This window comes from Cynara cardunculus, assembly GCF_001531365.2.
Source record: "Cynara cardunculus var. scolymus isolate 2C chromosome LG 6, CcrdV1, whole genome shotgun sequence".
NCBI classification, from domain to species: Eukaryota; Viridiplantae; Streptophyta; class Magnoliopsida; order Asterales; family Asteraceae; genus Cynara; species Cynara cardunculus.
This window is the reverse complement of record NC_037533.1, coordinates 8,086,486-8,097,503: the sequence shown is the minus strand read 5'-3', so window position 1 is coordinate 8,097,503 and position 11,018 is coordinate 8,086,486. Positions and strand designations below refer to the sequence as shown.

At 32.8% G+C, this 11,018-nt stretch overlaps 1 non-coding gene across 1 annotated transcript; it reads right to left on the bottom strand.

Moving 5' to 3' along the window:
• Nucleotides 1-9,906: 9,906 nt before the first annotated feature.
• Nucleotides 9,907-10,013, bottom strand: LOC112515015. The gene has a single exon (XR_003069472.1). It is a non-coding gene; the product is annotated as a small nucleolar RNA R71 (small nucleolar RNA).
• Nucleotides 10,014-11,018: the final 1,005 nt, after the last annotated feature.

Genomic DNA, 11,018 nt, shown 5'->3' with positions numbered 1-11,018 from the left:
TATGATATTTAGTTCTATTTCGCCTTTTTATTTTCAGTTTTAATATTGTACAGATTTGCAGTTTTTAAATACAGGTATTAAATACATGTTTTAAATATTAATTTTAAAATAAATTTAAAATATTATATATATATATATATATTTCCGTCGGATTTATCTGCCGGTATTTTAAAAAAAAATAAATCTTTTTTAAAATATTATTTTTTAAAAAAAAGATTATTATATATATACTTTTCTGGCGATCCGGTATTTTTAAAAAAAAAATTAAATCTTTTTTAAAATATTATTTTTTTAAAAAATATTATTATATATATATTTTTCCGCCGGATTTATCCGCCGGTAATTTTTGAAAAAAAAATTAAATATGTTAGAAAATATTATTTTTCCGGCGAGAAATATTTCCGGCGGATTTCCGGCGGAATATTCCGCCGAATTTTTTTTTTTAAAAAAATTTAATTATTTGTTAAGGTAATCAAGATTTTTTTTTAAAACCGGCGAAGATTTTCCGGCGGCCGTAATCCGCCGGAAAAACAATCACCGACGCCCTTTTTTCCGGCGGCTTTCCGCCGGAAAAAGGAATTTCCGGCTGATTTCCGACGGATTAGGCCGCCGGAAATAGTGGGTTTTTTGGTAGTGTACGTTTTCGATAACATGCTCGTGTTGTTGGAAGTTAATGTTCCAACACGAGCATGACTTCTACACACGTAATGTTGGAAAATATGGTAATTTGTGGTTTTGGAGGAAACTATTAGCCCCAAATATACGAGATGTATTGATTATAAGGGGATCTCATGGATCAGAAACTATCAAGGTTAGGATCGAGTGGAAACTTAGTAGCAAGATTCTATTCTAAGTATGAGGTGTTGTTTGGTATTGGCTTAATGGCATCTATGGTCTGTTCACTAAACCATATTTAAGTGTTTGTTTTAACTAATTCAATTAGCCATTAGCTTAATAAGCTTATTTGGCCAAGGAAGGGAGAATGAGGTTTCTTCATATACACCTCTTGAGAGATATCCCATCGAGTAAGATGGATCCCTTCTCATCTTCTTGATTACCATTGCCACTCTACTTTATTTGGTACCCATACTCCAATTTTATAGATGGAATCTTACTTATCTTCTTTGGTAGAAAGCTACATCTAATGCATTACAGCCAAAGCAAACACATGGGAGATTGCATTGTTCCCCGAACAAGGGTATTATTGGTTTTTGGCTACAAGGTTAAAACCAAGTATAATGTGCATTTGAACATTATAAAGTTGTTGGTCTCAACCATCAGATTTGTAAATAAATACATTTAGCATCCGATGATAAAACACTTAAAAAAGTTCTTAATATTTGTTTTGCAATGTGTATATGCGATGTACAATACCCATCGGATATAACTAGAAAGTATTGACATCCGAACCTTAGTAACTCATAAGACTTAAGGCTTCAGATATTGATCAATCATCGGATTCTTAGCTTATATAAGAATGTGAAGATCAAATCTTTGGTTTTATTATTCTCCATATGATTTGGAAAATCCGATTGACCTATCATTTTTTGTCATTCCATCTTAAGTTTCAAGAATCCACATTTTATACTAAATTATTTTAGAATCTGATGAATCCACTTCGTAAATATTCTATAGCTGAAATTCGATGTATAACTTATATTTCGTGATAAAAAAAAAAGATAAGACTTTTACTTGTAAAAGTCTTGTAGCTATTTGTATTGATACAAGAACGAAAAGCCTTCAACAAAATCAAAGACTAGCTAAAGTGAGGTCAAGATCGTCACCAAAACTGATTGGTTTGTCATCTAGCTAAAAAGAAAACGAGTACAAGATAAAGTCAAATAGTAGTACAACAAATACTACTATTGGCAATCCGGATTTTGGAGTTCAAACTTTTTTAGCAAGTTTGGCTCACCAACTCTTCCAACACTCATCCTAGTATGGGAACATGCTCAGCATGCCAGAGAAAGTAAGTTGTAAACACTATTTCATTATTGTGTGTTGGTCTCAACCATCAACTATGATAATAATACTCATAGCATCCGATCAAACACTTAGAAATGAATATTTTTGTTTACCTTATTTCGCAAGAAATATATCCGATGAACCTCATCCATCGGATATAGTCTCACCTTGGTATACTCAATACTATTTTTTAGGTTTCAGATATAAAGATCATCGGATTCTTTGTATAAATTAAATAACTTTGAAACTACCATCCGGTCATGGAAATCCAATTGGTTTTCTCTAAAGAATGTAATAGGTTACAGTTTGAAATTGTTCTAATTTATATCGTCATTTTTTGTATCCGATGAAGCATATTCATAAGACTTCTATAACTGAAAATTCGATGTATTGTTTATACTTTGGAAATAGAAGAAGATAGGATTTTTACTTGTATAAGTATTATAACTATTTGTACTGATTCAAGAGCAAAATGCCTTCAACAAAATTGAAAACTAGTTAAAGTGATGTCAAGATTGTCACTAAAGCGGATTAGTTTTGTCATCTAGCAAAAAAGAAGACCAATACAAGATAAAGTCAACTAGTAGTCTGACAAATACTACTAGTGGCAAGTCGAATCTTGAAGTACAAACATGGCCAGTAAGTTTCGCTCACCAACTCTCTTACTCCTTTCTTGGTATGAGAACATGTACAACATGTCAGTCAAAGAAAGTACAAAAGCATTATGTTATTAGTTTCATACTTCCTTTAGTGTTCCCTCGACGTTGAAGAAGATTGGGTAAGTTAACAAAGTATATACATCAAACTCAAAGGTTGGAATAAAAAGTACTAAGATGCATAGATCAGCAAATCAGGAGAAGACACACATAAAGTTGGACAGTATGCATTTAATACAATGGTGGATTTAAAAGCTCACCCTTGTCATTCAATGCAACTCACCCGTTTTGAAAGAACATCTTTGTGAGTGTTTCTTAGAAAAATCGACGTCATCCTCTGAAGAACTTCCTTAGTTCTTCGGATCTGAAAGAGTACTTCCTTCCCCCACTCTTTCAGTTTTAGGAAATATGTCACAGTCAAATTGTTTAGGATCACAGTTCTTACCTTCCTAACTTTCGCAACAAATTTAATAATTATTTGTTTTATTCAAATTAAAGAATCTAGAAGAAATCTGTTTGTGTTTGTATTCACCCCCCCCCCCTACAAACACTTCTTGTGGAAGTCATCACTTCCCGTGTAAGTCATCACTCTAGGACCAACAGTGCCATACTTCTTTTACTGTTCCCTCGGCATACAAAAGGATGGGATAACAAATGTCTATATAAACTACAAAGGCTGAAATAAAGAATACAAGCATGCATGGATCAAAAAATCAGATGAAGACATGCTTTAAAATTGGATAGTGGCATTTAATGCAATGGTGACTATAATAAGGGCACCTTTTGTCTTTCATTGTTACTCACTTGTTTTGACAGAACTTCTATGTGATAGTTTCTTAAGAAAAATCGATGTTAACATTTGAAGAACTATCTTAGTCCTTCAGATCTGAAAGAGTACATTGTTTTCTCACTCTTTAAGTGTTAGCAAATTTATCACTAGTTAGATTGTTTAAGATCATAGATCTTACCTTCTTACTTTTCATAATAAATTTGCAATTCTTTGTTTTAATACAAAATATATTTAAAAGTGAAAATATGATGGGTTTGTATTCATAACGCCCCCATTCTACAAACATATCGTATGTAAGTCATTATTTTCCAGGACCACCAACTATATTAGATTGGTTTGTTTAGTCTCATAGACTGTTATAACCGGGTTTCAGACAACCTGGATTGAGGTAACTTATACGTGGTTATTATGTGAATTACGTGAAGTATGCATGTTTAATTTAGAAATGCATGGATCATGTATGCATATGAATATAATACTGTGTGTATATGTATATGATAATATGCATACATGGAAAATGTGAAGGTGCATGTGCGATTAAGTGCTTATGTGAAATCTATTATTTAGAATAGATAATACCTTCACGGTAAGAAAGGGTTTTTTTTAAAGTATTAAACCCACCGCCTATGAATTTTATATTAATAAAAAGACTTCACCGACTTTGTGAAAATATATAAAGAGAGGAAAAGAGATAAGATCTTATCTTGTCATCTTATTTTGAGAAAGAAACCTTTTGAGAGAAAAAGGTGTGTGTGTGTGTGGCGGTGGAAGTGTTCATGAAGAAGGATTTGTTGCACAAAAGTGATTAAGGAATCTGCGTGTTTAAAACTGCAAGTTTGTGATTGATAATGTGAGTTTTTTTATAACTAAAACCTTTATATATGTTGATATACAAACTGCTGGTTTTGATGTTTGATTTTGAAGAAAAGATGGTAAAATTGTTTTAACAATTTAAAGGTGATATAGTTATAAATTTGAGTATTTGAAATTGTTTTGGAAAGATAAAAAATATGTTGCTTTTTTAAAACAGTTTTGGAAATGATATCCTGTTTTGAGGATTTAAAGGAGATTTGATGTTTTGGAAATCATTGAAAGAACATATTGTTCTTGAGTTTGAAAGTTTTGATGATAAAAACTGTTTTGGAAACCATTATTGGTTCAAAATTATAAAGGACATCTCATCAAAACGGTTGTGACTTCGGTCTGTCTTCGTCTGGGATTAATCTATAGATTTTGTGGATAAAACTATGAAGGATGTTTCATCAAGACGGTTGTGACTTCAGTCTGTCTTCGTTTGGAACTAATCCATAGATTTTGATGAGAAAATAAGGGTGGCATATCAAGGAGATGTGTACCATGGGATAAGGGTGGCATATCAAGGAGAGGTGTACCTTTGGATATAAGGGTGGCAATTGTGTGTGGTTATTATAGCTCTTGCTATTATGTCTTTTAAGATTGCAAGAGATTTGAGTTCTTACTTCTTTGTGATTTGAGGACTCAAAGATGTTGCTCTTATTAGAAATAATAGTATTGATGTTATTGAGAAGAGGAAAACTTGGCCTATGGCCAATGGTTTTGAATAAACTCTGTTTTGAAACAAGTGTTGGATTTAAGAGGAACCAGAGAGGCTCTGGTTGTTCCTTGAAAGGAACCAGAGCCCCTCTGGTTGGTCCTTATAGTAGAACTAGAGGGTTCTGGATGATGATTTGAGAATTATACAAGTGCTTACTAAATATTTTAGTTAAACTAGAGGCTCTGTATCTATAGATAAGAGCTTTGTGTCAAAATTTTACTTTAAACGAGTTTACAAAAAGGTTTTATACTTAGAAGTTTTTCTTACAAAAAAGACAGACCAGAGGGGTTCTGGTTGGCCTTCACGGGTTGAACCAGAAGCTCTGGTTGGTCTTGTATTTTGAGCCAGAAGCTCTGGCTAATAGAAACAGAGCTCTGGTCTTATAAGATCCTTTCAAAATGTGTTTTTTTATCCTTGAGAAAGTTATTTTATTATCTATGATGTTGATCTATGAATTTGTTTTGAGATTTTACTCAAGTAAGAGGCTCTGGTTAGCTTAACCAGAAGCTCTGGTAGAGGAACCAGAGGAGCTCTGATCCTTTTGTTTATTAAAATATTTTCCAAGTCTGGTTTGTAGAACCAGAGGTCCGATGGACATAAACACAGTGTGGATTTATACTTCATTATGTGAAATGATTTTACTTGAATAAGGTTTTGGTGATATTCACCCTGCAACTACATGGAAAAAGGGATCTCACTAGACCTCTAGGTCTAACCCTCATTTTGTGTTTTCAAATATGTGTTGCAAAAAATGCAGATTATAATGATAGTAAAGGAAAATGGAAAATGTGAATTATTTTCCTATATGCTTAGATATATGAAGATCATATTTGGATATGTTTTGAAGGATAGATGTTATGGATACAAGAGCATGTATTTTGGAAGTTTTGAGTTGTGTATTTTGTATTATGGCTTCTTGTACTATGGACCTATGTGGGCTTGAACATGTTTTATGTATATGAAATATGTGTTATATGTAATGTGAGTTTGGGGGGTGTTATATAGACAATATTTGAAATGACTTCTACAACCAATGTCAATGGCTCTCTATCCAAACATTCTCGTTTCCAAAACAAATCTCTTTGGAAACATCAGATGACACTCTTTTTTAAAGGAGTTGACAATCAATTCCTACATATTCTCAAAATGGTCCCATATGTTATTACCACATTTATGTCTAGTGATAGTGATAAAAGTGATAATATCATCAAATCTAAAAGGCAAATAACAAAGACTCCTAACCTATGGACAGAAGAAGACAAGAAGTAAGTGGTAATCGACACCAAAGCCAGAACTTTTATCTTTATGTCTTTTTCCAGATGATGTCTATTATTCTATCATGAATTACCACTACAATAGATATGTGGAACACTCTTACTGTTTTGCACAAAGAAACTTCTGAAGCCAAACAATGTCAAAAGTTCAATCTCATGAGATAGTATGAACTGTTTGCAACAAAATATAGAACCAAAAGTGAAAATTTGTTGTGTTTGTATGCCACTTCCCTATAAACACAGCATGTGTAAGTGAGTATTTTGCAGGACCAACAAAAGGTCGACTAGTGGAAAAATCTAGGAGCAAAATCATCAAGGACTGACAGACTCATTCGGACCAACAGTATGGAATGGAGCCGATGTGGAACCGGAAGAAGAGGAAAAAGTGGGTAACTCGGGGAAAGGAGGATGTGAAATATCGGAAAATAGAAAGTGGGTAGCGAACTTGGTAAGGAAATTTATGAGAGATTAGGTGGGTACAGATTAGAAGCGTGCCAAGTTCTTGATGTAAGTGATAAAGGTTCAAGTGAATTAAACAATCAATAAACAAAATTGGCCCAGCAATATCCATTAAAGGATAGAGAGGGTTTCTTTTGTTTCCCATGAAATACTAACCAAAGTTGATACTAATGAGCTAAGTTAGAGGTGGGGTATCTTMTTTTCATAAAATCCCATGTTTCCTTCTCAATCTCAATTCTTAAGTTGAACAAACCACTTTTACAATCCTTCATTGTTTCTATATTCATGAATTCAATTTCATGCTCACCTATCCTTCGAATTGTTTTCTTAAGTGTATAATATTTATATACAACAATTAGAACAAATAAACACACACACCCTCTTCAYTTTTTGTGAGGTTTGAACCCTTGACCTCCTAGGAGGCCAAAGACTCACATACCGCTAGGCGAAAGGCCCTTTGGTTCCTTCGAATTGTTTTAGTTTCAACACCCGTAATATATTTCACAGTGCACTAGCCTTAAGATGATTGGTCATGTGATATGTCTGAAAAATATAATTGGAGTCATCAAGAACTATCATGACCATGCAATAGTTGTTTGAAACTGGATCCATGTTATAGAGGATCCAAGAACTACTGTGATCATGCGAGTTGGGGAGCCAGGTGGCATATGAGACTAGCGGTGAGATACCTAGATCATGATCGAGGTCGAAGATTGACATAAGTTGGTTTTGTGTAGTTGATGTCCAGACAAAAGTTCAAGGGGGCAAAGTAACACTATTTAGGAATAGAGATTGTAGAAATAGTAGGATGTAAGTTTGCATTTTCAGTCATTAGGGATAATGAGACTGATAGGTGTTAACTTATTAACCTTATTACATCATTTTTTTAATCATTTTTCCTTATTTTATTTGCCCATTAGTGTCTAAATTGAGTCATTTTATGTCATTTTTATGCTTTTATATGAATTATGTTAGTAGTATTATGTCATAATTTTAATGTTATTTTGCCATTTATGCAAATTTTTGAGGTTTTCTGGCCAAGTCCTRTAGCAGTTCTACATAACTGCTTTTGGTATTGGAGCAGTCCTACAGTGTAGGCAGTGGGCTGCACTTTCATTTTGGGCCAAAAACATGGGTTGGATTATTAAAGCAACAGAACTTAGGGCTTGGGCTTTTGGATAGCTTTCCTTATAAGTCTTCTTTTGTAATATTAACCTACCTTCTTTTTGTAAGCTTCATACTCCTTACAAATAGAAGTTATTCCTAAGCTAAAAACACACATTAACCTTTGGGCTTTATCATTTCTCTAGTCTTTTATCTAATGCTTTCGACTTCCTTGCTTCAAACAAGAATCGAAATCGTCAAGTGTAGTTTGTTCTCAAGTATTAATCTAAGTTCAAGTTTCATCTCTTTCTTTCTAACTTGCAATTTTCAAAAGCTTTTTAATTTTAGTTACAAGTTGGAGTTAAGCGATTATTGTTGCAAAATACATTGAATTTCATCCTTTGTGGCTCACGATTAAATTCATTAAGTAAAAAACTGTTTTCCAAGTGTTTTCAAGTATTCCCTCACTTTTAGTAACGAAACTTGTTTTGCATGTTTTCTAACTTAAAATGCAAGTTTCCTTATTTTATTATTTACTTTTACTTTATGTCATCTCTTTTAGAGTAATTTTAATTTTCAGTATTTAATTTTTAATCTTTTTCTTTCTAGTATTTTAATAATAAGTATTTTAATTTATGTACTTTACTTTTCTGCAATTTTATTCCTGCAATTTAATTTATGTCATTTGTATTTATGCACCTTAAATTCCAGTACTTTAATTTACAGTCTTTTATATTCTCGCAATTTAATTTCTGCAATTTACTTTTACACATCAGTTATTTATTTTTCAGTCTTTACATCCTTTGCAAGAAGAAACCGAGTAATGATGGGCTAAACGCTTTAGCTTGGGGTGTAAGGGAAAATTAAGAATAAAGCTGATGGGATATTACATAGGTGTCTTATTAGCATTACAGTCTAACTATTTGTTTCAGGCGATTAATATTTCATTGAATTAAATTAATTGACAACCAATTTTATGTATGAAAATGCTTTAACTTTCAAAGTTAAGATAAATAAGAAAATATGCGGTAATAGGAGAAGGCTATAAATAGTTTTAGTATCTGACAAGTACTATATTCCTACGGTGTAGGATGGTAACACTGTACTGTGCTAGGATTCACGACGTCTAACATAAATGATATTGTATCGATATCACATCAGCCTGTGTGTACTCTTGAGAGATCGTCTGACTAGGTAGTTGATATTGTGATAGTTCTATAAATCCATCATGTGGTTTTATATGTGGTTTTGTAGAACTGTGGCAAGTGCGCTATGTCATCTTTGTACTGGATCACCTGTTTTGTGTCTTAATCAACCTTTGCACCTTGTGCTTCTTTTTACTACTGAATTTTTCTTAGTTGCTAATCAAACCTTCTAATTTTAGATAAAACAAATCCCTTGAATTTGTCATCATAAATTAGTTTTTAAAGACTGGACTTTTGAAGAACTTTACAAAGCTTTCTTTGTGGGAATGATATCTAGTACTTGTATTATTATTACTTGTTACAAGACGATATTAATTCAAGGTGTATATTTGCACTGAGTTCTATTTTTGTGTTGAAATCTAAGGTTGCATAGATCGAACGAGCAAGTTTTTGGCGTCATTGCTGGAGAAGGCACCCTAAAGTTTTTTCTTTTAAAGTAAAGTTTGTAACAACTAATTTTTCTACCACCTGATAGTATTATGGWGAACATCATACGCATTGCTGATTCTTGTGATAGAGGAATCATGGACTATGTTATTCCTTTTTTTAGTCAATTAAATTCAAAAATACCAAGGCCACACATTAAGGAAACTCACTTTGAGCTCACACCTATCATGTTTTAGATGTTGCAGACTAATGGTCAGTTCAGTGGTTTGTCATCTGAATACCCTCATTTACACATAAAATCTTTAATAGAAATAACTGATTGTTTTATTATCCCTGGTGTCTGATGATGCCTTAAAGCCTGAAGTTATTTCCATTTTCTCTTAGGGGTAGAGCAAAATTATGGTTTAACTCTTTACAACCAAATTTTATAATCACTTGGAATGAACTTGTAAATAAATTTCTGAGAAAATATTTTCCTCTCAACAAGAACGTAGAATCCAGAAATGAAATATGTTTCTTTAGACAAATGGATAATGAAGCAACACATAATGCTTGGGAAAGGTACAAAGAGTTGTTGAGAAAATGACCTTACCATGATATTCCTTACTGGATCTAGCTAGAGACGTTTTAGAATGGTCTAACAATTGTTGCTAAGCAAATGTTTGATGCTACAGCAGGATGAGCTTTCACAACTTGTACTTATAATGAGGAGTATGACATACTTGAGAAAATTTCAAATAATAATGGATATTGGGCTGATCCACATGCATTTATACAGAATAATACATTTGGGATACATGAAACAGTTGCATATAATGCACCTACAACACAACTCACATCTATAACTAACATGATTAAGAATATGAATGTTAGCTCAGATGTGCGAACTGTTGCTGCAACATCGTATCCTACTGTCAATTCTATAGCATGTGTTTTATGTGGAGGAGGTCATCCATTTGATTAATGTGCATCTAATCCAGAATCAGTTAATTTTTTTGAAAATTAAAACAGGGGTTGTTCTGATTCTCAAGTTTATAATGCAGGGTGGCAACAACACCCAGATTTTTTTCTGGAATACTCCAACCKTGAATGAACCTGTTGGTTTCCAATAACAACATCAAAATGATTCATACAATCACCAACCCAATTTTTACCAATAACACCCTACCCAGCCAATCTTTAACCAGCAAACAAGTTTTCAACGACAAAGTCATCAACCCTCTTTCCAAAATGCAATACATCTGCCTGTTGATTCATCTACTTCCTTTTAAAATGAAGATGTGTCTAGATACATTGTGCGAATACCCTTCTAGTTTTTCAAAAAGAATTCAACATTTTAACATAAAATTAGCTTCCCAACTTGAATTCTTAAAAAAAAGGAAGAAAATGGTTTTGGAAGTTACGGATCAACGGCAGCTTTTAGTCTTGTCTTTTTATGTTTTTGTGTTGTACGAGCTTAAATATGATTGTTTTTATAATTACTTATGTATGTATGTGTACATTTGTGTGTGTATATATATACATAGGGTTGGGTTCTAGTAAGAAAAATAGTAAAGATGAGAAACATAAGAAATAATCTCCTCTCTTGGAACATATTAGGATGAG